The sequence below is a fragment of the Syngnathus scovelli genome, chromosome 21 (genome assembly GCF_024217435.2).
Source record: "Syngnathus scovelli strain Florida chromosome 21, RoL_Ssco_1.2, whole genome shotgun sequence".
Taxonomy (NCBI): domain Eukaryota; kingdom Metazoa; phylum Chordata; class Actinopteri; order Syngnathiformes; family Syngnathidae; genus Syngnathus; species Syngnathus scovelli.
The window spans coordinates 2782244-2789297 of NC_090867.1; the positions used below are offsets into that span (position 1 = coordinate 2782244).

Below are 7054 nucleotides of genomic sequence, written 5' to 3' on the forward strand. Positions count from 1 at the left end.
TGCTAATATGGTGAAGATGAATTGAATTGAAAACTTGAATAAAACTTAACTTGTAGCCTATAAAATGATGGCCCCACAATGGAGCGGCTCTCGGGGAAAAGTCCCGACTCTCCCGATTAGCCAGCACGCCATTGGTAGGGGCCGGTCAGTGAACACTCTAGTGCATCCTTGTAGAATAGTCAAATATATTTGGAGGATTTATCAACTTTCAGAAGGGTTCATCTACAGCATGAGCGGCGACATCAGCGCCACCGACAGTTCCTGAGGGTGTTCACCCAACAGGGCCGTGTCCCGCAGGAGATGGAGCAGCTGCAGCGTCTCAGGAGCGTCCCGGGCCTCGGACGCCTCCCGGGTCTCGGACGCCTTCCCTTCAGCCACCTGGTCGCTGCACCCGCTTAAGCGGGACATCAGAGACCTTGACCTCCTCCTGGGCCGCGCTATCTTCTTCCGCCGCGGGTCATGTACGACGCCGTGGCGCCGTAGACTCTGCCCCATGGCGAAGGTCCGGCCGCAGCCCGGGTGGTTGCAGGCAAAGGGTCACAGCCCGCCGTGAAAGGAGCGCAAGTGGCTCTGCAGGTTGAAAGGGGTGGTGAAGGCACGGCCGGAGTGGTCTTGCAAGCACCGGTACACCTGCCGCGTGTTGGCCTGCACGCGCCCGTGCTGCTCCAGGAATCAGGAGTCACGGAAAGCCTTGCCGCATTCCAAACAAAACACTCGAGTTTGGTGCTGCGCCTTGCGGTGCCTCACAAACTCAGTCCAGGTGGCGCCTGTGAAGGTACAGCCCGGCTGGTTGCAGGGGTAGCCTTGATGAACCTTGGACGGACGGCAAAGACAGCAAAGCCTTTAGTGCTCCAGTAGAACTAGTTTAACAACAACAACAACAAATGAGCACGGTCAACATCGTTGACAGCGTATCCAACATTTCCATGAGTCCGTCTGTCTGATGGTTCACATATTTCAGCCAAGAAACTAAGTGAATGGAAGCGGGTCAAATAGCTTCATTTCTCTAGAGGTAGTACCGATTCATCGTGTCCGGAACATAACACGGGGTTCTTTCCCCTTTTTGTCCCTTCCCGCCACTGACCTTGAGGTGTCGCTTGAGGCGGCTCGGGAAGTTGAATCGTAAGCCGCAGCCGTCGTGCGGGCAGGCGTAGGCGGGCAAGTGCGTGTGGCTCTCGCTCATGTGCGCCTTGAGCTGCTGGTGCTTTTTGAACGCGAAGTCGCAGCCGTCCGCCGTGCACGCGTACAACTTGCTCTCCGACCGAACGGCATGCATTCCGCCGAAGTGATGCGCGCGGCCAGACTTGGTTTTGTTTTTGTTGGCTTGTAGTTGATGGTGTTATTATATATCGAAAGTGTTTGTGTTTGAATAAAAGGTTGAAAAAAAAAACGTTGTGCTGACATTTGTTAATTTTGGGGTCTCCAACTCATATAACAACGTAAAATACATATACGTACATCTTGTCATATAAAGCAGTTAAGCAAATGTCTGATTTTTGTGTTGATTGGCGAATATAAAAACAAGGAGTAAAACACCAGACAAGTTCTAACTTAAATGTTTATTAAAATAATAATAATAATAATAATAATAATAATAATAATAATAATAATAATAATAATAATAATTAAAGTACATCTGAAACCAGAGGCGGCTCGGTGGCGCACTGGGTAGCACGTCCGCCTCACAGTTAGGAGGGTGCGGGTTCGATCCCACCTCCGGCCCTCCCTGTGCGGAGTTTGCATGTTCTCCCCAAGCCCGCGTGGGTTTTCTCCGGGCACTCCGGTTTCCTCCCACATCCCAAAAACATGCTTGGTAGGCCGATTGATCACTCCAAATTGTCCCTAGGTGTGAGTGCGTGTGCGAATGGCTGTTTGTCTCTGTGTGCCCTGCGATTGGCTGGCAACCGGTTCAGGGTGTCCCCCGCCTACTGCCCGATGACGGCTGGGATAGGCTCCAGCACGCCTGCGACCCCCGTGGGGACTTAGCGGTTCAGAAAATGGATGGATGGATGGATCTGAAACCAGCAATCTAATATGAAACTGCAGTCGATATATTGGATAACAATATTTAGGCATATATATGCATACATATAATAATAATAATAATAATAATAATAATAATAATAATAATAATAATAATAATAATAATAAATTATTAATAATAATAATAATAATAAAAATACATTTCAAACCAGCAATCGAATGTGGAACTGCAGTCGATATATTAGAAACATATATACACAGTATACACGTTATTTAAAACCTACTATAAGTAATTCGTGAATCTACATTTTGGTTTACATAGTTCACGCCAGGAGACGCAACACGTCCACTGACTAATCCGTTGATGCACAGGAAGGCAGTTCACTCATTGTCTCGTTCGCGAACGGGAAAGCCAGTATTCGTTCCCTCACTGATCCGTTCTCGCGGTGAACTAGAAATGCGAATCACTCAGTGAGTGATTCACTCAGTGAGTGATTCACTCAGTGAATGATTCACTCACTGAGTGAATCACTCACTGAGTGATGCGTTCACTCACAGATTCGTTCGTTGGTGAACGGGAAATGCAATTCACCAACGTGAACGGGAAGTTACGTCACTGACTCGTAAAGTCCCTCCTCCATCTAACGCTCGCTGGCGCTGCTTCACGAGTGAGTGACAGACAGCATTGCTGCTAAAACCATTTACAGCCGACACATGTTATGCCGACATTGATGTTTTAATTTTGTATTTGTTGGTTTGTAGTTGATGGTGTTATTATACCGAATGTGTTTGAATGAATCCCGTTTCCCGCTCGCTGTCCGTGAGCCTCTTTCCGCCGGTTCCTTTGTTCACTTTCCCCCTTCCCTTCAATAAATCCTGGTTCAAGCTGCATTTGGTCGCCCTGGCTTAACTCAATCCTGACAAGTGGAGCCTCGGTTTTCGAACGTTCCGGGTCTCGAACAAATTGGTATTCGAACAAAAAATTCGAGATTTTTTTTGCTTCGGATGTCGGACGAAATTCGGTTGTCGAACCTCGCGAGATGAGCCGGGAGGACCCGCATGCCAACTGACTCCGTTCGTTATTACATTCTCATTACTCTGAGGATTGCATCAACTCTAATCATGCCTCCAAAGGAAGCAAGTGGGAGCAGTAAAGCCATCCTAAAATAACATCCCGCTTTCCACACCTTTTTTGTCTACACTGTTTGTACTATGTGTACTCTCTGCATCCATTGCAGCCTGGTCATCCTCGTGAGGGACCCTCCCATCTGTGGTCTCTTCTCAAGGTTTCTCATTTCCCCTAGCTGGAGTTTTGAGTTTTTCCTTGCCCTCTTGGGAGTTTAAGATCAGTTTAAGATCAGGGGATGTTTGAGAATATCTTTCGTTTTTCACATGTCCTGAGTGTTGTTGTTAGTCACCTAAATGTTGAACAGAGGCTGTGATTTACCGAAGTCAAATTCCTTGTTTGGCACGCTCAAACATGGCGAATAAAAAACTCTTGAATCTTGAATCTAAAACACAAAGACGCTCCAAAAACAATGCGACAGTGCGGCGCACTGCGGTTGAGCGATCGGACCAAATTAAGCTCCCTGCGCACTGAGGTCCACTTAAATTTTGAAAGTCCATTAGGACTTTAAAAGTATTTTCAAAATTTTAGCGACCGCTCTGTCACAATAATGCGACCAGCGCGGTGCAGTTGCGCGGTCGGCGGCGCGCTACAGTTGCGCGTTTGGCGGTGCGCTGCAGTTGCGCTATCGGACAAAATTAAGCTCCTTGTGCACTGAGGTCCACTTAAATTTTGGAAAGTCCATTAGGACTTTAAAAAATATTTTCAAAATTTTAGCGACCGCTCTGTCACAATAATGCGACCAGCGCGGAGCAGTTGCGCGGTCAGCGGCGCGCTACGGTTGCGCGTTTGGCGGTGTGCTGCAGATGCGCGATCGGACGAAATTAAGCTCCCTGCGCACTGAGGTCAACTTAAATTTTGGAAAGTACATCAGGACTTTAAAAATATTTTCTAAATTTTAGCGACCGCTCTTTCACAATAATGCGACAAGCGCGGAGCAGTTGCGCAGTCGGCGGCGCGCTACGGTTGCGCGTTTGGTGGAGAGAATAGAAGAATGCTCCAGGCCTTGATGTCTATTCATATGCAAATGAGTTAGGGGTCATAAAATTGTATGACCTTTTTATGACTTGTTATGGTATCATAAATCACCCCCTTTTGGGTTGGGGCGGGGTCGGCGGCATCAAGATGGCGCTAGTCGTGACGGCGCCATCTTTGACTGTCGCCATTTTGGTTTGCTGGCGCCATTTTTAGATGTGGATATGTATGGGCATGTATTTTTATGAATCAAAACAGGTGCAGCATCTGAGCTAGCTTTGCTACCAGTCAGTACGTGTGGGTTGAAGGGGGCCGTTTTGTTGAGAAGGCGAAGGGGAGGGGTGTTTGTGTCAGTGTGGGGGTCGTGAGAGTCGTCAGCATGGTCCCAAAGTTATCTGAAAGAGAGTCGCATGTAATTTGACAAACAATAGTGGAGTCGGCATTAATTGGTGCCAAAGTTATCTGAAAGAGAGTTGCATGTAATTCGAAAAACAATAGTTTAGAGGATCAAGGGGGTTTTGTTGAGAAAATCATTGAAGTGTCGTCAGCATGGTGCCAAAGTTATCTGAAAGAGAAAAAATCAAGGTGTTGTCGCGTGTAATTTGACAAACAATAGTGGAGTCGGCATTATGGGGTGTTTTAAATCAACTCCTGCCCGAGGTTTTGACTGAATTTCTCAATGAATAGGGTTAGAAGGTGAGCTGAATGTAACTTGGATTTCAAGAATTACAGCCAGCGGAAGATGTTTTTTCCGGCTTACAGTTTCTCCTCAAACTGTTGATGGGACAGAAGATGGAGAGCTAATCGATCTAATGTATCTAAAGCTAGAAGTGTTTAATAGCGAATGTGGAGTTTTCCAGACAATATTGAATATGCCATTGACTGCCTGGTACACATATGTCAGAGTTACGGCCCGCGGGCCAGATCCGGCCCGCGAATTGATTATCTATGGCCCCCTGGATGATATTGAATTACTATTAGAACCGGCCCGTAGGCCACAGCCGCCCGCTGGTGTTTTGCACGCACCAACACTACATTTCCCACAATGCAACGGTAGCCCGCGATGTCCCTGCAGCTCGCACAAGCGGCTTCATTATTCATCAGTAGTCAGAGCAGAGTTCAACTTTCTGATACCCCCCTCCTCAAAAATGGCTAAACGTAAGGTGGACGCTGAGAACAGGGGGTTTCAGGCCAGGTGGGAGGCAGAGTACATGTTTACGGAGGTAAGAGGCAAACCTGTGTGTCTTCTGTGTGGAGAAAATGCGGCTGTAATGAAAGAATTAAATTTAAGAAGGCACTATCAAACGTCTAAGAAACACACAGACCAAGACAAGAATATGGAATATGAACAAAAGCTACAGAAGGTGGAAGAATTAAAACGAGGCCTTAAGTCCAGACAGGCTATGCTCACGTATGCTAAATCACAAAGCGAGGCTGCTGCCAAGGCTAGCTTTATTGTGGCAAAAGAGATCGCCAAATCAGCCCGGCCCTTTGCAGAAGGAGAGTTGATCAAAAACGGGTTTTGAGCCTCAGAGCCTAACCCCGAACATTGATGAACTTGTACAAACAATGAGACACCTCTAAGTATCAGGCTCAGCCTCAGACAAGTGAGGATCACAGAACAGTAACGTATTTTCCGTTTTTTAATTCGGTTACATTTTTACATTTGTTTCTACAAGATGTGATTTTTCTTTGAAGAAAGTATTGTTTTGTCTGTGTGCCGTAAATTTTTGAATTTTATTTATTTATATTTATTTTTCAGTTGAATGGACCAAGGGAAAATTGCAGATAAGAGCCATGAGAAAGAATACAACTGATTTGATTATTTTTTTATTTTACGATTTGAAAGCAATGATTGGTAGATCATAGAGCAGCACAATAATACATTTTCAGTTTATAATGCATGCACTTTTACTTATGCATTTATGTTGATATTAAGAAACACATTTTGTTTTTAAAACAATTGAATTTTTTGCTGTTTGGCTGTTGAAAATGTTTTCCCTTGAAGTTACTGACAGAGCCATAACAAAATCTTGCCATATTCATTTAATCATTAAATAATGTACACTGTGTTAGGTCTTAGTTCAAAAGGCTATGTGCAATCATTCCGATATATTTTAATAAACATTGAACCAGTCCGGCCCTCGGCTTGTAGCAAATTTGTTTTTTTTGGCCCTCGGTGTGTTTGACTTTGACATCCCTGGCCTGGTATGAAAGGATGCAAGCATTTGGTGAGAGTATTACGGGACTTTTTCTATCAAGCCGTGTCTGGACAAACGTCGTCGGAGTGAAACGTAAACTGACTTTAGATTAACCCTTACAAAAAAAATTAACTTTAAACTACCCCCCTCCTCAGCACACTAGACTGTGCCCCTCCTAGCCCCCCTCTTTTTCTCACCTGCAGTCACAGAAAGGTGGAGTTGTACAAAGTCATTAGCATAACTATCTAAAATGTATAAGAGCGGACTTGCAGATGCCTCTTTCACACACACACACACACACGCACGCACGCACGCACGCACGCACGCACACACACACACACACACACACACACACACACACACAACAGAGAAAGAAGATGGCTCAAAAAATCCTAGCCAGACGACTTTTACCAAGTTTTGTACCTATGGAACATGGGCCTGGCATCACATTCTGGTCCAGCCCTGACAACTCTGATGGAGAGACAGATGATGCGGACACGGCTTTCATAGCGGCACCATGGCCAAGCACGGCGGCTGAACAACCGGAACCAACGCCAGCGACAGAGGTGGAAATGTTTGAGATTCTTCCATTGCCTACTCCCGACCCGAGCGAACGCATGTCACCGATCTGCCTCGACGATCTGCAACCCGATTCTCTCTACGGAGCTTTGTCATCAACCTTTGACGTGTTTGAAACCCCTGAAACCTCGGGGTACAACCTAACAAGCACGATGGAGCAGCAGCAACAGCAGCAGCAGCAGCAACAGCA

General features: G+C 46.1%; 1 pseudogene; it reads right to left on the bottom strand.

Moving 5' to 3' along the window:
• Positions 1–215: 215 nt before the first annotated feature.
• On the bottom strand, positions 216–6793 carry LOC125991004 (transcription factor IIIA-like; annotated as a pseudogene).
• Between the last annotated feature and the right edge of the window lie 261 nt (positions 6794–7054).